The following is a 19823-nucleotide window of genomic DNA, read 5'->3' on the forward strand; positions in this document are numbered from 1 at the left end:
CACTCCTGAAATGACCTCAATGGCCAGGGTTGAGCCAGGCTGAAGCCAGGATTCAGGACATTCTTCCAGGTCTCTCATGTGGGTGGCAGGGGCCCAAGCTTTAGAGCCATCTTCTGCTGCTTTTCCCAACTGCAAGGAGTTGGATAAGAGAGTTCAAATCCTAAATTCCAGTTGGAGTGATAGCCATCTCTCTGACATTTGTCACCCCATTGCCAGAGCTGGTATAGCCAATAAGGTTGGCCGGACAGTTGCCATCCTATTGCCCTATTGCCCTATTGCCCTATTGCTTCTTCCTTAGCTGCACAGGAGTGGGAGAGGGAGAGTTTTCCTAGAGAGAGGAGAGCTGTTCTTTGATCTTCAGCTAACACTGGCTGCAGGTGTAATGTTTCCTGGGAAAATAATCTTACACAGGGAGTGACCCAGTCCCCCAGAAAAAGTTTGGCAGCGTCTGTAGGCATTTTTGTCATTGTTGATTGAGCAATGGGCTGCTACTGGCATCTGTGTACCAGGTGGAAGTCATAGACACTGCAAAATACCCCACAACGAGTGACTAGGACAGCCTCCCAAAAAAGAATTATCCTGTGAACATGTTAATAGTACTGCCAACCTTGAGAAAATGCATCTGAGGAGAGAAGACATTTTGTTGGAGGTGCCATGAATAACCAGAGCGCCTGTAGGATGCACTTATTAATGGTCAGTTGTCAACGCCAGGGCAATAGGTGGCAGGATCTCTGGCCAGAGAGCCTTTCTGATATGGTTTTGATTATTTCAGATTTGTTAGGTTTGTTTTGTGGCCTTGCAGATAGTCTATTCTAGAGAATATTCGATGTACCAGAGATCTTTCTGGCTCTTCTCAAAACACATCACTGTGGGTGTCAGCTCAGTGCTCTGGTTCCTCATGCTTGACTTGCTCACAGCCAACTGTTGATTGCTCAATGATCTTTCTTGTTTCACCTGTTACAGTCCAAGGGATGCCAATTCCTAACAGTAGGAGTCCTACATGTCTAACAATGCCACTGTATTTGTTCTGCCACATTGGGTATCAACTTTCTAAGCCCACTGCAAGGTACCTGTAAACTGACTACTCTCTTCTGTGGTTTTCCAACATGCCTTGCACATACCTTTAATCTACCATGGGTCACATCCAAAGCTTTATCCATGTGTCTTTCCTATTTTGGTGGGAGCTGTTTAAGACTGCATTGTATGGAGTTGGCATTCTGACACAGTTGATTAAACTGCCACTTACATCACTGGCATCCCATAGTAGAGTGCCATTTCTAGCCCCAGCTGCTCTGTTTCTGATCCAGTTTCCTGATAATGCTCCTGGGAAAGCAGCAGACGATGGCTCATGTACTTGGGGTCCTGCCAGTCACGCAGGAGACTCTAATGGAGTTCTCGGCTCCTGGCTTCACCTGGCCAAGATACGGCTGTTGTGGGCATTTGAGAAGTGAACCACTGGAAGGGAGATCTCTTTCTCTCTCTTCTCTCTTTGTCACTCTGTCTTTCAAATCAATAAATAAATATAATTATTTAAAAAATGAATATACTCTTTGCTTTCCTATTCCTTTATATGCAGTGAACTCTCATAAATATTTGTTGAATTGTTACATGATCTTGGGGTATGGGAAATATGGAAATATTTTAAATATTTAAAGTATGGGAAAATTTTTATTTCAACAAGAATAACCTGGGCCAGCATTGTGGCATAATGGGGAAAGCTGCCATCTCCAGAATCCCATGAAGTACCAATTTATGCCCCAGCTGTTCCACTTCCGAACCAGCTCCCTGCTAACAGCCTGGGAAAAGCAGCAGAAGATGGCCCAAGTGCTTGGGCCCCTGTACCTCTATGGGAGGAGCTCTCAGCCCCTGGCTCCAGCCTGGCTCAGCCCTGGGCATTACAGCCATCTGGGGAGTGAACCAGTGGATGGAAGATCTCTATCTCTCTTTCTCACCCCTCCTCCCATAACTCTGATTTTGAAATAAATAAATAAAGCTTAAAAAATAAGAATAATCACATAATACATTTGGATACATTGCTAATAAAGCTAAATGTTTACATACCCCTTTCTTCAATAAAAGGTACTCATTGTAGAACAGTCTATATGGGAAAGAAGATAAGTAATGATGGCTAAGGGTAATTTTCTCTTAGTAGTTGTTTTACAGGTTTCTTCTTAAGTAGTTTGTTTAGCATTTAAATAATTCACTGTTCATTGTACACAAAGCAGTGAATTATGTGAGGGAAGCCAGGATGTATTAGACGTGGCTCACAGACATTGAACTGTGGTTGGCAATACAAGGCGGCCTTGTCTCAACAAGATGAATACTAGGTGAGTAATAAGAGGCAAACACAGAAGTCATAAGTAATGTGCTCATAGGTTCAGAATGCTATTGATATTTGAAAGGCAGTCTCTCATAAGAAAAGGCTGTTCTTTGGGTCATCAAAGAAGGAGGTAGCTTTCTCTGAAGGGAGGAGAGAACTTCCACTTTGACCATGGCCTTGTCTAAATATGATCAGAGTCGGTGAACTCAAAAGGCTTCCATAGCCTTGGCAGCTCATGACAAGAGCCTAGGGGATTACTGATGCCATAAACAAGAGTGTCAATTTGTTAAGTCAACAACAGGAGTCACTGTGCACTTACTCCTCATGTAGGATCTTTGTCCTTAGTGTGCTGTACTTGAGATTTAATGCTATAACTAGTACTCGAACAGTATTTTTCACTTTATGTTTGTGTGGGAGCAAACTGTTGAAATCTTTACTTAATGTATGCTAAACTGATCTTCTGTATATAAAGAGAAACGAAAATGAATCTTGATGTGAATGGAAGGGGAGAGGGAGTGGGAAAGGGGAGGGTTGCGGGTGGGAGGGAAGTTATGGGGGGGAAACCATTGTAATCCATAAGCTGTACTTTGGAAATTTATATTCATTAAATAAAAGTTAAAAAAAAAAAAGAAAAGGCTGTTCTTGTGATGGCTGATGACAGACAGTCAGTCAGCTTCCAGTAGGTAGATTTCCTTCTGGACTGGGTCGCAGAGGAATTGGCTGAGTGAGAACGAGATCTTTTTGCTGCGGAACACAGTGGGGCTGGAGTGCGTTAGGCACGATGGAGTAAATATGCTACATGAGAAATGGGTGGGAGCATTACCTCTCCACACTGAGACCTGCTGCCACCGTGGGCTGCACCTGCAGAGGATATGCACCTGGAATCTGTCACGCCGAGTCAGCAGAATGGCCCACCTCCAGGTCCTGCGTTGGCATCAGGCAGGATGAGGGGGTACTTTCAGAAGGGGACATGAGAAACACGGCAGTGTGTCTACAGCTGGCATTGCAGAGTGTGGCCTCTGGAGCAGAAGCGTGACCTGGGAATGTGTTAAAAATGCAAATACGAAGGCCCCGTCCTAGGCTCACTGCACCACAGCCTAAGGCAGAGTTACACAGAGAGAAAGAGAGACACACACACAGAGAGAGAGAGAGAGAGAGAGAGAGATCTTCCATCCACTGGTTTACTTTCCAAATAGCTGCAACAACTGGGGCTGGGCCAGGTCGAAGCCAGGAGACCAGAGTGCTTGGGCCATCATCTGTTCTATTCCCAGGTACATTAGCAGGGAGCTGGATTGGAACTGGAGCAGCTGGTACTCGAACCAGTACCCAAATGGGATATGCCACAGTGCTGGTTGAAGGTAATCTGATGGTGAATCCTTCAGCACCACAAAGAATTGGCCTCACCTGCAATGTCTCTGTTTTGAAATCTCGTTTCCTAATATCAGCCTTCATACACAGTGATATTTACCTGCATATGGCTTACGGTTCTCTAAACCTACTATTTCTATGAATCAAAGTAAAAGAGTTCCTTCAGTTTGTTTTAAAGACATGTTTATTTATTTGAAAGACAGAGTGACAGTGAGAGAGTGGAAAAAATAGAGAAAGAGATCTTCCATACATTGGTTCTGTCCCCAAATGACTGCAACAGCCATGGCTGGGCCAGACCAAAGCCAGGAACCTGGAACTGTATCCTAGTTTCCCACATGCATGGCAGGGACCCAACCACTTGGGCTGTCTTGTCAGGCACATTAGCAGATCAGAAGTGGAGCAGCCAAAACACCAACCCATGCTCACATAGGATATTGGCATCACAGATAGCATCTTTTTTTTTTTTTTCAGGTAATACATTATTTTTTGACAGGCAGAATTAGACAGTGAGAGAGAAGAGACAGAGAGAAAGGTCTTCCCTCCATGGGTTCACCCCCAAGATGGCTGCTATGGCCAGCGCACTGTGCTGATCCGGAGCCAGGAGCCAGGTACTTCTTCCTGGTCTCTCTCACGGGTGCAGGGGCCATCCTCCACTTGGGCCATCCTCCACTTGGGCCATCCTCCACTGCCTTCCCGGGCCACAGCAGAGAACTGGCCTGGAAGAGGAGCAACCAGGACAGAATCCGGCGCCCCGACTGGGACTAGAACCCGGTGTGCCGGCGCCGCAAGGCGGAGGATTAGCCTAGTGAGCCGCGGCGCCAGCCGTGGTAATACATTTTTAACAGTACAGACATTCTGATTACTTTTAAGATATGCTCAGTTTAGCCAGTGGAAAACCAGAGTGACAAATCATCAGGGACACAGGTCCATGTGCAAGAAACGATAGAAATGCAAGCCTGCTCATTGTAATTTCACACAGCACACTCAAGTATGCACTGCCAATAAGGAGAGACATGCTGATACTCGGCGTGCCATAGCACTGTCCTCTGTGTTCCCTCAATTTGATTAGGAAAAAATTTTTAAGAAAGATTAGGAAGAAATCCTGAGAATCCAAAAACACCAAAAATTGGGGCTCCAAGGTGATGCTTTTTTCCATGGCAGAAGGTTATGTCTGGTGATAACCACAGAGTTTTGGAGGACTTTTGTAGCCATTTTGTGCATGTGTGTGTAAACAGAATTAAGTCAGACCACACCACTGCATACTAAGAATTTTTGGAAAACTGATGGAACATTCCAAGATAAATATTAGGTCATTTCAGGGCTTAAGGTGGGGTGAGTAAGTTAAATTGCTGTTCAGATTGTTGTGTGGGGATCTGAAATATGTACTAGTACAAGAAGAACATCAGAAGGTATCTCAGGGTCATGGATCATTCATTCATTCATGCAACACTTATTTACTGAGTTCCTATTATGTGCTTAACACTGGGATAAATACTGGGGATGGGTCAGGAGAGAAAAATGAACAAACGTTCTTCCCATCTAGAGCTTGTGGGGTTTTCCTTTTTAAAGTATGTATTTATTTATTTGAATGGCAGAGTTTCAGAAAGAGAAGGAGAGAAAGAGGGAGAAGCCAAATGGCCACAACAGCCAGGGTTTGGCCAGGCCTAATCCAGGAGCAAGGAACTTCATCTTGGTCTCCCACATGGATGCAGGGGCCCAAGGACTTGAGCCATCTTCACTATTTTCCCAGGTACCTTAGCAGGGAGCTGGACTGGAAGTGGAGCAGCCAGGAGACCAACTGGTACCCATATGAGATGTTGGCATCACAGGAGATGGCTTTGCCTACTACTGGCCCTGAGCTTGTGTTCTGGAAGGTACCCCTTGCTCTCTGGCATTGGGGCACGGTGAGATGGTGGGCTTGGTCTACTTCTTTATCTGCTCGCCCCTTAGTCGCCCATTTGTAAAGCCAAAATGTTAGACAGATGACCTATCCTGAAGTCCTCTTCTGCTCACAGTGTCTTTGATTCTAGGATCAGGGGACAAGCATGTCTTTGATTAAGTAGCAGAACTGGCAGGCCCAGAGTTTCTGGAGTTTTCAGGTAGCAAATTGATTGGAAGGAGAGCCTAGGGAATTCATCTTAAAGCCACATCTCCGTAGCTGAGAAAGTGTTTAATTAAGGTGTAGTGTCCTCTAGGATGGTGTGCAAATGGAGATTAAGCCAAGGCTTGAGGCCCTAGCCATCCTCTAGTTGTTGCCTCCATCTTCTCTTCTTTATATTCTGTGTTTTTCTTTGCTCCTTTATCTCAGTCTGGTATTTCAGGGTTAGCTCAGAGAAGGGTAAAAAATGAAGTCATGCACTTCCAATCTGGGAGATAGAGCGGCCAGGAAATGTGGACCTGCCCCAAGCTCAGAGCCAGCATCGCAGAGTGAGAAACCCACAGGAGCTGAGTCTGTGTTATCATGGCTGCTGCCCGCACCCAGGGTGCAGCGCACGAACCCCTCTCCTCTCCTGCAGCCCACAGACACACCAGGTTTAGGAGGCCTTGAAGAACCTTCTAAACTCCCTGAGGACTCCCTGAGGTCATGCGTGCTGCTGGTCACCATGGCGTCCAAGCAACCCCACCCAACCAAAGACCTCCAAGAATGATGATCACGTTCCGAACGACACTTTTTTGATGTGTCGTCAATCACCAGCCTCATCTTCTTGGTTGGCCTGAATCTGCCATTTTCTGGGTATCCTCCATCCCCCTTCTTCCAGCTGTTGTACTGACCAAAGAAACGGGACCCCACCATATACTTCCTCTTCAGTTGTGCACTTGGGAGACAGTGCCACAGCCGTGCGCGGGTCTCTAGAAAGAGTATGACGTTTACGGTAAACTCCAAATTACTTTCTCTTGTCATGTTATTTTCTATGAGTGTGATTTGCCGGGAACACATCCTTAACATCTTCACCAAATTCCTCCCCACGTGGAATAAAGTCATCATGAATTTTCATTTCCTCCGGGTCAGCCTGGGGTCATCTATTAACATAATGAACGCAAGTGTGTTCTTGGTGCCATCACTGATTTGGTGCTGAAAAAATGAAATCCCTACAGACCGAAGGCCTACCCAATAGATATCACTCCCCCATGTTATCACATTTCTTTCCTGTCTCATTTACACTTTATAACTCTCTTGCTCAGGAATTGTGTTGCCAGCCCCTGGGGCTCTGGACATCTGTTTTCTTCACATTGATTTCATGTTCTTTTTCATATCCCCCAGCTCCCTCTTGCGAAGGATACGCCTTGACTCCAGGGAACACAGTTGAATGTGCTTATTTTTTAATTCTTTCAAAGCTTTGTGCAAAGCTCTTTAAATCTGGACAAGTATCACTGATTTGCAGAGACTCTCTGGGGACTTGTTACATAGCATGCAAACAGCTTCTGCATAGGAAAAGCACAGCACATCATGTTTGTGTCGCTTGCAATCCAAGAGGATGAGTCAGCTCCACAAAATATTTAATAAAAACAGCAACTCATTAGAGAATGGTTACTTCTAGGCAAGAGTTCCCTGGGGGATCGTTTCGCCTTTTGACAGCTGGAATAGAGTGGTTCGTTATATATGGTAGTTCCACTTTGCCTCTTGGGTCAGAGCGTAGCAAACCTGCAAGTAGGAGACGGAGTCCAAAGACAACAGTAACTCACCAAATGGTTCCCGGGGAGGCAGATGGCACGCTGGACTTTTTTACTGGGCTCCCACGTCTGTGATTGACTGCTGTCAGTTGACAGGAACTGAAGTATTCCTGAAATGTTCCTCTCATTTTCACACCACGGTTGAGAATTCAAATAGAAGTCCTAGATTCACTTCAGCCAGTGTATATGAGGGTACTTCAGAAGGTCAATGAAAAAAAATGGAATTAAAAACCATGCTTTTTTTAGTGTGAAGAAATTTAGAAATGCATGCAGTTTTATCATCATTATACACAGTTTTCACTTTTTGAAGACTCTAGGTATACATGGATTTCAAAATTCTTTGTAGTATAGCAAACTGATCTTTTAAACTCATTTTGCACAGATATTTTGAAATACTCTGATGTTAGGTGTTGTTCAAAGCCAATTAACAGGCAAACGGCTTACAGACAGGAAGATATGGGAACCAAGACACAAAGAACCTAAACCACAAATGAATGGCATGTCATGAGTCATTGGGCAGCCTAGGAATCAAATCCAAGCTTCTTGTCTCACATTCTGTGACTTGTCATATCACTAACAAAGAATGTACTAGAAAGAGGGACATCTGGGTTCAAATACTGGCTGTCACCTGCAGATCGTGTTACCGTAGATAAATCCCGTCTCGTCTGGGACAATTGAGATGGTCAGTACAGAAATGACGGAACACGAGGAAAACGTGTAGAACATACCTGGCTGCCCAATAAATGTAACTGTCCCATTCATGCATTTTCTCCCACTGCTCATTTTTCTTAATGATTTCCACTGTAAAATAGAAACACAAAGAAATGCCAAGCATTGCTAATTAGCTTCCACATACATAAAACACGAGTTGTTAGCAGGGCACTGTAATGAGAAGAGGGGACCTTGATCTTGGATACAAGTCCAAGATTAATTCAAAATTGATCCAAGAATGAAAATTGTTGGGACTCCTCTCATTCTCTCTCTCTCTCTCTCTCTCTGTCACTCTCTCTCTCTCACTCTCTCTCTCTTTCTTTCTCTCCTTCTCTCATTGTGTGGGCTTTGCAGTATATGAAGAGTACTCCAGAAAGTTCACAGACAAATGAGATTGAAATATAAAATTAGTTTTGTGCAAGAAATTTTTGGAAACCCAGCATGTTTTTAATAATAGAAATTTTCCACGAACTTTTTCAAAAACCTCTTATGTTTTCATAAACCTACATGGTATAGCCTACTACACACCTGGACTGTATGGGATATTGCCTACTGCTGCTGGGGCCAGACTGATCAAAATAAGAGGAGGTCAAATCAAGCACCAGAAAAATAATGCAATCTAGAGATGCAGAAACATGAAATGTATGAAGCTGCTGCTGCTGTTACTGTTTTACAGTAAGTTTCTTTTGTACATAGAATGACGAAAACTGTAGTAGAGTAGTAGAGTAAACATGTAAACCAGAAGCATATGAGAGCTCTTCAAAAAAATCATGGTGAATGTATATTATGAAAAAAAATTAGGCATGGGTTTAAAGTTCTTTTTGCACCAAAATGAAGTTATCTTTCATTCTGTTTTCCCACGAACTTTTTAAGTCCTCACATAGTTGTTTATGACCATGATCATAATGGCAGTACAGTGGGTGTGTTTATGCCAGAAGCATCACACTCACACACACACACACACACACATACACATACACACACGGGTGATGTGCTGCTCTACAACGTTATGACAGCTGCATGGGGAAGATCTTGGGCCTATTCCAATCCACTAGCTTCATCAAGATCTTATAGGACCACTGCTGTGAATGTGGTCCCTCATCATTGATTGGAACGCGATTGTGTGACACATGACGTGTTTCCATAAGGGCTGAAGTCAAGACTGTCTTCAAAATTGTTCTTCACATTTTTCTCAGGCCCATAGAAGATTGTGAACATTTTAAAAAGTTAGTCTTCTTGCTTTCTATCTGATCTAAATGTTAGAACATCTAACGTTGAAAGGGGAAAAATACATAATTTTTGTTTAATTAGATCCAAACGAGCCTGGAGAAATGTCCTACCTATCTGGTCTGAAACATGCTTTCACTGCACAGCTCACCAAAGTCCACGTTCACAATGAGGGGTGTTTGAACCTTCAGTCTTAAGCCTACCACCCCGTTGCCTTTGATGATGGATAATGAAGAAAGAGTTTGCTAAAGACCGATGTCAATACATTGACAAGGGTCAATGCTGAGAAGAAAGAGTGCAAAGAAACAAGCCAGTCTGTTTAGTCAACATGAGCTCTGCCAACCAAATCGCTGTTTTCTTAGAGGAGCTAGAACAATAGAGGAACTCACCCTGGGTAGCAGACCACACACACCTGGCACGCGGTGTGTGCAACTTTAAGAGATTCTACTCACACGTGTCACCAACCCGGCAGCTTTTATTCCTGAACGTTTCTAGAAATCACTTTTATGCATTGACTCCAGCAGGAATGGCAGTCAGCCACACTGGAGAATGTGAACAGTTATAGCCAGTCTCAACAGTGGCTCATTGTCTCAGCATAAAAGCATTTGTTTAAATATTAAACAGTGAGATCTTGCCTGGTCATTAAAGCCCATAAAAAAGAATAGGACGGAAATTGGTTAATAATCTTAGACTTTGGCCAACTGAGTGCTTGACTGTCATTTGTCTTGGTGGCATGTCCCCCACCCAGAGGAAGCCCTGTGCATCACAATCCCAGCTTCGTCTCCCACAATGTTTACAGAGTCCTCAGCATACGTGCCTTTCTTCTCATAAAACGTGCAGATGCTGAGTGCAATCACTTTCAGTTTTCTCAAGGACTGTTCTGCATAATCTTGCGATTCTAGATTCTTGATTTCTCTCAGCTGCGCATAGTGTTTTGATCTGGGAAAGACACGCTGAATGGATATGCCTTTTTAAATCAATTTGAAAGCCAGTTAAACTGTACCAGGCCATTTGCTTGTTTTCAGTTCAACACAATTCAACTTGAATTAATTCAATTCTCTTCCAAAAGTATTGCTGGACACCCTTAATGAGTTATCCTCTATTTTACAGAGAGTAGGAGTGCTCTCTCTAGCACGAATACTGCATGTTATCTGACCAGAGGGAATGACATCCTATCTCATGTGACCTCCTAATCCTTGGCTTTCTACTAAGCTGACCTGCTATGGCAGTCTATCACCATATCCATCACTAGTGTATTCTCAAGAGTCTTTTCCCAACTTCAGTCAAATACATTATTGAGCAAAGAAGAGAGCATCAGGCTGGGATTTTAAATCTGTAACATTCTCAAGAAGTAGGTGATATTTTCAGTAGAATATTGAGAGAGAAAAGGAAATGTCGCCATCATTTTATCAATACTCTGTGGCTTCTTTAAACACCTTGCATAAAGACAGTGTAGATAACATGGTGAGACTAGATGGCTATTTTGCCAACAGTACTTGATATTTTGCTTTTCATGGAAGCATGTTTTGTACCTTCAAGGAGCATTTAATAGCATTTTGCTAATAACAGTGCAAATTTATTTCATGATGCAGATGAGGTTGGTTGTCTTGAGTTTCTTGAACCATTGTTTGTGGGCACTTACCATGTGCCAAGCACATCCTGTGATAAAGCAAAAATCACAAGACATTGTAGTATCTTGGCAGCTGAACCAAAAAGTACATCAGGAAGAGGAGAGGAAGTAAAAACCTCAGATGTTGCTGATAGTAGGTCACATTGCATGAGGATTGAGAGTTGCATATTGGTTTGCCAACAAGGTCTTTGGTAACCCGATGGAGGGCAGCTTTCAGAAAGGGCTTGGAGTAGGGATGGAAGGCAGAAGGTCTGATCAGATATATTTAAACAGGAATGAGGGATGAGAAGCTGAAGAAGGCTCTACAGGGTGTTTGCTTCATATAAATGTTAAGAAATGGGGCGATAGAATATTTTGGTAGAGGAAAAATATTATAGATGAGGGAAGTAAAAGCATGTTTTTAGGCCAATAGGAATGAATTTGTAAAGAAAAAATAATGGTATTGGGAGGGGAGAAAATGGTGCCTTTCACTCATCGTATGGTTGCTGAAGATTCAGATAGAGAGGAATGCAAGAGCTATCTGATCACCTAACAAGGACAGTTCTTGGCATGAAGAGTTCTTAGTTTGAAAGCAGAGCAATAACAGGAATCAAATTGTCTAAATGTGGGATTGGAAAACAAAAGTAAAACCCAAGCCATGTTTAGATATAAATAAGATGGTTCATTTCACAACCAGTCTGTGACTCTTAACTGCAGCAATTTGAGCTATGTACTAGAAATTGTGAAGGACTGTCATGTCAAGATTTCTTTATCCAGGATGTTTTGGGGAATAGGATGTTTTGACAAAGAGATTGGTACTGAGTTTACCTAAAGTACAGTTGAATGATATAAAATGTACTTAACCCTAAAATTGTGGAAATGAGACTTGAGTCCTTTAGCATTTGGATAATGTGTTAGGAAATGGCAAGGAGTCTCAAGGTGAATATTACAAACCTTGTAAAATTTGAGTAAGTATGATAGGTAGGTAGACAGACTCATTTCATGCTAGGAATTTTATATGAATTAACTGTTAGGGACTAGAGAATAGATAATTACAGTTTCACAAAACACATGGTCTTGGTTACTGCTACTCTACCATCATTGTAGCTTGAAAGTACACGTAAACAAAGCATAAACAAGCACATATGCTCTAATAAAGTTTTATTTACAAAGGTGGACCAAGGACTGGATTTGGACTGTGGACAATGGCTTTCTAATCCTGTCATAGGAAATGAGTTAAAGAAATCCATTAACATTAGATAATATTATGTTGCTATGGTTAAATCGTTATTAATTATGGTAAAGGCTTTTGAGCCTTAGGTAGCTTTAGGCGTCACTATTGTGTGCACAGCACACGTGTGATAACAGGAAAACCCCTGACTTGGAAAAGCTTTGCAGTATTAAGCTGTCAGGTTTGGGGGCAGGGGAATGGTGATTGAAGATGATTGTGTTCAAGTTACTTAATCTCCTTAAACTGTAATTGCCTTATCTGTAAAATGAGTGATGTCATCTATTTTATAAGATGATTGTGGGGCTGGCCTTGTGGCACTGGGTTAAGCTGCCATCTGTGTCAGCGGCATCCTATATGAGAGCTAGCTAGAATCCTGGCTACCCTATTTCTGATCCAACACCCTACTAATGTGCCTGGGAAAGCAGTGGAAGGTGACTCAAGTACATGGGCCCCTGCCACCCACGTGGGAGACCCAAATGCAATTCCAGGTTCTTGGTTTTGGCCTGATTCAGCCCCAACTATTGTGGGCATTTGGTGAGTGAATACATAGATCAAAGATCTCTCTCTGTAACTCTGCTTTTTCAAATAAATAAGTAAATCTTTTTCTTAAAAAAAAAAAAAGGTGATTGTGAAGGGCTATACGTTATTGTTTGTGGAATTTTTTTATTGTTTTTACTCATATAAGCTTATTTCCCTGGACTTTTGGCTTTGTCTTAAATGCTGAATGTGAAGTTTTCTATCTTTTTTTATTTGAATGCCAAGTAGGTGGGGATTTGTTTTAAATAACTTATATAAAAAATCACCACTAGATTCCACTTCCCTAAACCTTGTCATTCTACTTAGGTCAAGGAAAAAGTTTAAATCTTCTTAAGGAAGTTTGTTAGAGCCAGTGAGAACTTCTCTAAAAAAAGGAATTTAATCAGCTTCAGTTCTTTGGTTCACTGGTATGGCAAACAATGAAAACCAAAGTCCTCCTTTGAGAATCTTTCTTCACATGGAGATGTGACAACTTGAGATGGAACTATGGGATACAAGGTCTTTTTGTTAAGATTTTTTTATTTATTTGAAAGTCAGAGTTACACAGAGAGAGAAGGAGAGGCAGAGAAAGAGAGAGAGAGGGGTCTTCCATCTGCTGGTTCACTCCCCAATTGGCCACAGTAGCCAGAGCTGTGCTGATCTGAAGCCAGGATCTAGGAGCTTCTTCTGGGTCTCCCACATGGGTACAGGGGCCCAAGCACTTGGACCAATTTCCACTGCTTTCCCAGGCCATAGCAGAGAGCTGGATCTGATCCATATGGGATATCAGCACTGTAGGCGGCAGCTTAACTCTCTACGCCACAGCACTGGCCCCTGGATACCAGGTCTTATCTATAAATGCAATACTAGATTTTGCCCTTTTTCCATCATTGTCTGGACATAAAACATTAAAACTTGAATTCTCATATTATTACACACTAAGAATAACTAGAGATTCAGTGAGCTACAGTCTGCCTAGGGTTTTAGTCACTGAACTCGGTACCATCTACCTAGATAGGAACGTCACATCTATGTCCAATGTGATCCTCCCGAGTGATCAAGGCCCCAGGGAGAATCAGTCCTAACAAATGAAAAAGGTCATCTCACCTTTCATCCCTGTTATGATTATGTAACTCACTCAGTACTGGGGAGAGGGGCATGGTCTATGCACTCAAGGGAACAAACGGATGATCTCACTGAAATTTCTGGCCAAATGTTGAGTTAATAGGAGAAAAAACAGTGATGTTAGCTGGGATGAAATTCAAAAACTGCTCCATTGGGACCACTAACTTTTTTTTAAGTTTTATTTATTTATTTATTTATTTGAGAGGTAGAGTTACAGACAGAGGGAGGGAGAGACAGAGAGAAAGGTTTTCCATCTGGTGGTTCATTCCCCGAATGGCTGCAATGACTGGAGCTAGGCTGATCTGAAGCCAGGAGCCAGGAGCTTCCCCTGTGATCTCCCACGCAGGTGCAGGGGCCCAAGGACTTGGGCCATCTTCCACTGCTTTCCCAGGCCATGGCAGAGAGCTGGATCAAAGGAGGAGCAGCTGGGACACAAACCAGTGCCCATATGGGATGCCTGTGCCACAGGCAGAGGCTTAGCCTACTATATCACAACGCCAGCCCCTGAAATACTATTTTTGTCTCCATGTCACAGATGAGGAAGTCAAAGTTCACAGAGGTTAAGGATTGCACCATGGTGAAGATCTTTCCAGGTTACCAGGTACCCAAGGGCATAGCTTCAAGGCCATTACAATGGACTGTCCCTCAAGATGGTTCGGTTGCTTCCTCCTGACTACCATAGAAATTATGGGTTGTATTGTAACTGCCTGTCTTCTTGTCTCAGGGCTTAGTATGGTGCCTAGTTCTTAGTAGGCGATCCCATCATCTTGTGATAAATGTGTGCAAGAAGAGATGTTATCAGTGATGCAGAGTGGGCTGAGACAGTGTTTAGAGGGAAGAAGGGTCATTGCTGGGAGCAGGCTCTGGGGTAGGCTCTGCGTTTTAGTTCTGTTGTGTTCCGCACTCTCTGAGTCCTTGTGCAGCTCAGATCCATCACAAAAATAAATAAATAAACAAACAAATAAACAAAGAAACCTGGCAAGAAGGCAAGAAAAATGATAAACATCAAGACCAATGGAGGAGGGTGAAGAAACTGTTCTAGACTTTTTGGTGCTGTTCATGTCTCCTTCGTCCACTTCATTTCTCAAGTTCCTGACCCTTCGCAGGGAATGAGCAGGGACACTCAGGACTTCTCCCTTTGGCTGCTGCTTATCTGGATGCGTGGAGTCCACAAGCTTTCCTACAACACCTGCTTTAGAGGTGAGGGCCTTGACTGACCAGCCCCCCCCACCCCTGCCCCTGCCCACTTACGCTCAGGTGAAACTTCCCACTCTGAAGCCAGACCACAAACAATGGAAGCTTCCCAGAAAACGAGCAGCCCTGAAATGACCTTCAGTGTGTTGCAAGCAGCCAAGGGGCTGTTGGTGACCCTGATGAAGGGAAGAACAAGGTCACGATCCTCGAAAGAACCCTTTCTGGGTGATGTGTTGATGGGGCAAATCCTTTTTCACATAGAGCCTTCCTTTTCGCTGTTTCCATTTTCCAACCAAATGATGTCTTCTAAATTATGGCATCGTCAGTCTCTGCAGAGGAGGCTTGTCCCATGCCCAGTGGGAGAGGCCAATGGAATAGGAACCTCTGGGTGTTAGACCTAACTCTGCATGCCAGCAAGTGATGCATCAGAGGGCTACCAGCTGCCAACAGTAGAATTTGGTTTCCCTTTCTTTGGTACCAGGATGAGACTGGCATCCTCCATGCCTTTCTTTTAATACCATTAAAAGAAGACTGAATCTCGGATGAAGACACTGATCTTACATCTACAACTGTACACCCTCCAACCCTGCCTGTAATGAAACTTGGACGTCTCAGCCTGGCTGGCTGGATTATGGACTCCTAGGTGCATACTATCTACTCTGAAATAACACTGAACTTGCCCTTTACCAAGCAGTAAAGAATATTTAAAACCCTCAAACATTATTTTTACTGTAAGGGAAGCATTTGTCAGCTTCCCAATCATTTCAGATATGATCCCTGGAGGGGACATTCTTTCATTCTTCTCTCCTTCCAGGCATAAACACTCTGCATTTTAAACTGGAAACATACAATGTTATCTGCTTCTGGTGTCTTATGTAACTTTTCAGGAATGCTAAAAGACTTTCCGGCTCTGTGAGGTTGGGAATGGGGAAAAGAGAGAAGTGGGCTGAGATGGGGTGGGGGAAGCTCGGAGGAGGAGAGAAAAATCAGCTCAAGTTTTTCCATACATCACTGCATTGGCTGTTTGTGACAAGACGTTAGTGCAATTAAGATACAAGCCGGATGTGTGGGTTCAAAAATCTCAGCTGCTATCGGGAGCATTGACGATAGTGGGAACTTGGAGGGAGAGATCTGGGAAAGTGTTGTCTGTAGCGGTTTCCTATGCAAGAGGACAAGCCATGTGGGCTAATCAAAAAATTGCTCTGCCTTATCTATGAGAAAACTGTTTATTTGGCTGCTGCAGGAATGAGCGTCCCTGTCAAGTTTTACATGTCAGTCTGCTAGGTGAGGGCCTTCCACCACCCACTGCACCACATCAGCGGTTTGTCTTGCTTTACATCATCGTTTTGGAGCTGCTGAATGACCTGACAACCTCCCTAGCCATAGGAACAAGGAATAGACGTTCAGAGCTCACGAGCACTTAGAAATCCCTGGACCCAATCCAACCCGAATTGGCCTGGCAGAATAGGCAAATACCCTGCTAGCCCTACGTAAGGAAAATGTATTTCTTTGAGAATATACTGTGTGCAAGGAAGACATTACCAGGGAAAAAGTCCCCCAAATAACCTGTGATGCGTTTTACAAATGTGATGGGAAGTTAATGAGAAAAATGAGTGACCACGAGAACCCTCAAGAGAACGATTTAGAGGTAAAACATCAGAAGAGAGTACATTAGGTGAACGTGAACCCCCTGGAAGTCTGAATGTCATCCAGGGGGAATCGGGACATTGGACAAAGGGCATGAAGAGCGTTGAACTTTGAGATTTTTTTTTTACTAAAACTACAAATGATGCCCACAGAGAGCCCTCATCCTTAGACACTCACTACATTTTCTTTGCACTTTGGAAGTCCCTACATTTCAGATTTTCCTTGTCTGAGCACATCGGCTGGTTCATTATGTCTTCCTCCATAGTGTGAGGAAGAAAGGTTACTGATCACCACTAAAATGAAAACTGGATGTAGATGTCTCATTGATGGGTATCTATCTACAAATACAAATGGCCTTCTGGGTTGTTGAACCCATATATCAATGGATTTATAATTGTACAAATACAATAGTGCCTTATTAGGATTATTGTCAATCATAAAACAGCCCAAGTCCAGTCTGCATCAAGTCAAACACTCTCTAGAAACCATTTAGGTAACTTGTTTATTTTGCAACTAACCTGAAATTATGGCGAGAATTTAGGTTGCACTTGGAAGATCTTCTGGAGGAAGCTGAATACCTGGGAATTCTGATGGGTGAGTCCAGCTTTAAACAACCAGATGTTTAGACAACATCTGGTTCAATTCTTATTGCAAAGTGGCCCATGATGAATCGACTTGAGTCAAAGAAATGTATAATATTCTCACAGACAAGCAGATGCTTACTTGTCAGAAACAAAAGCTAAAATTCCTGTGGCACATGGAGAACTCCTAGGAAGGCGTTCGGTGGAGATGGCCTGCTCAGGCCATGTGTTCTTCACAAAAGTTAACATGACTGTTGTCTAGCTTGACTTTCGCTCTTACCATCAGCAAGACCCAGTCAGGTAACCAGCTGGAATCTTCTGTCTGGACCCAGCAGAAAAAGCTGTTTGTGTAACTGACGCATGTGAACAAAATAGCTGCCTTAGATATAAAGAGCCTTGTGAGTGTTACAGACCTACGAGAAGACCCAGTAACTGGGGCAGTGGGCCTGAATTCTGTTCTGTCTGCTTAGCAAAGGCAGCTCTGCAGACACAAGCCCGGAAGTCCTTTTAATGCTATTGAGGAACAAATCAGTGAGAATAGAGGGGCTCTTACCTGGCTGTGCTCATAAAATCTTCCCACAGCTTCTCTCTCACAGAGGAGAAGGAGGCGCTTTATAAATTTTCAGATATGAGACAAATAAGCACACAGTTTAAGTCCCTTACCTCAAGTGGATCTGTCCTAGCTTCTAAAATGTCTTCCAGAATGTTCTCAGGGAAGGTTCTAGAAACAAAGTAACCACTAAGCGGGTCAACCTATTGGTGTGGCTCATACTGCTAGCTTGAGCCACTAGTTACTTTATATGTACGTATGTACACATAGGTTTATGTGAGACAGTATCTTGTGCTACTTTATATGTATGTATACACAAGTAGGTTTATATGAGACAACATCCTTTCAAAAATTGATGGGATTCTGTAGCTGTCCAATTTTTAACTTCCATTCTCTCATTTAATTCAGTTTCCAGAGAGTGAACAACTGTCAATAAAACACCACTCAACCCACTTCTTAACAGGTAAGCACCACTATTAAAATGACACACACTTGTTCCCTAAGCTTTTCTTGCCTTCTCTAACTCCTGGTCCTGGGAAATTCATCATTTTGCTTTTAATTTGTTCTAGTCAGAGTTCGTTACACCTGTGATCACCTTTCTAAAACATCAGAAAAGATCAAAATTGAAAGTAAATGTAGACACAGTTTACTCCATTATTCTAACCTAACTAAGTTTGAGACCTCACCCACTACCTTCTATCACCCTGGGTAGACAGGTAACTGCAGCATGAGCCTCCTGGGACAGAGAACCCACTCCCGCTTTTAGCAACCTTCATCTGTAGAGCGCTCTTCCTCACCCTGTACTTGATGCTCTTATAGTGGCACAAAGTAGGAGCTGTGCCTCTCAGAGCAGAAGTTTAATTTAAAGACAGATACCGTGAACCATGCTGCTTCTCTTCCTCATAGATTATTTCTTCTATTGACAGCGATTTCTGATGGAGACTGCACTGTCAATTCTAGGGGGCAGTTGGAATAAGTGTAATCTTGTCTCTATTTTATTTGCTTGCTGGTGTTACTGCCGTAAACTCTGTCTCTCAAAATCATGGAGACAAATTAAATTACTCTACTTTTTCTAATGCAAGGAGTTAAAGGCCACTTCATCCCCCAAAGATCTTCTTGCTGCTTGGTGTGATTGGGAAGTAATGGCCACGGCAGAAGCCCTGCCCAGCCCCTTTCAGGGACTGTGCTGAATAATCACGGAGCGGGGGCGGCGCCGTGGCTCACTTGGTTAATCCTCTGCCTGCGGCACCGGAATCCCGGCTTCTAGTTCCGGTTGGGGCGCTGGTTCTGTCTTGGTTGCTCCTCTTCCTGTCCAGCTCTCTGCTGTGGCCCGGGAGTGCAGTGGAGGATGGCCCAACTCCTTGGGCCCTTGCACCCGCATGGGAGACCAGGAGAAGCACCTGGCTCCTGGCTTCGGGTCGGTGCAGCGCCGACCGTAGAGGCCATTTGGGGGGTGAACCAACAGAAGGAAGACCACTCTCTCTCTCTCTCTCTGTCTATAACTCTACTTGTCAAATAAAAAAAATACTAAAAAAATAAAATCATGGAGGGTTGTAGGCTCCTATACTGCAATCCAGTGCCTCAACTGATGGGTGAGAACCCCAGTCACGGTGTGGGTCGGGATGAAGGGTGACAACAATTGTACCAGGGATTTGCCCTTCAAGCCCACAAGGTGACAACTTAGGCTCAGGTGAGCCCCGGGGGGAGGGGCCAGGGAAAGCAGGCAAGGGGGCCTCCGGATACTCCCAGGCAGAAGCCTGGGCCCTGGACTCAGCTGCGAAGCTTCTTTCACCCTCAGGGAGACCACAGAGGAGTTTCCTTCAGGACATAAATGGTACTGCAGAAAAGCAAAGATCAAAAATCAGGGGAAGAAAGATTGAAATTTATCAAACCGTTGCATGGGGTTTTAGTTGTGTGTGCTGGAGCGTTTTCCCCTCTCATGTCTAAAGAAGTCTTCTCAGTATTATTCATTAGGGAATGTGCAAGATATCTCTCTTTTTTTTTTTTTTTTTGAAGTATATGACTTCTTTTTTTTTTTTTTTTTGACAGGCAGAGTGGACAGTGAGAGAGAG

The 19823-nt window shown here is 43.5% G+C and overlaps 1 long non-coding RNA gene across 1 annotated transcript; it reads right to left on the reverse strand.

The window, feature by feature from the left end:
* Positions 1-4172: 4172 nt before the first annotated feature.
* LOC138849833 (uncharacterized) lies at positions 4173-9886 on the reverse strand. The gene is made up of 3 exons (XR_011389050.1): positions 9688-9886; positions 8089-8161; positions 4173-7555 (listed from the first exon to the last, which is right to left on the reverse strand). It is a non-coding gene; the product is annotated as an uncharacterized lncRNA (long non-coding RNA).
* Between the last annotated feature and the right edge of the window lie 9937 nt (positions 9887-19823).

This window comes from Oryctolagus cuniculus, chromosome 5 (assembly GCF_964237555.1).
Source record: "Oryctolagus cuniculus chromosome 5, mOryCun1.1, whole genome shotgun sequence".
Classification (NCBI taxonomy): domain Eukaryota; kingdom Metazoa; phylum Chordata; class Mammalia; order Lagomorpha; family Leporidae; genus Oryctolagus; species Oryctolagus cuniculus.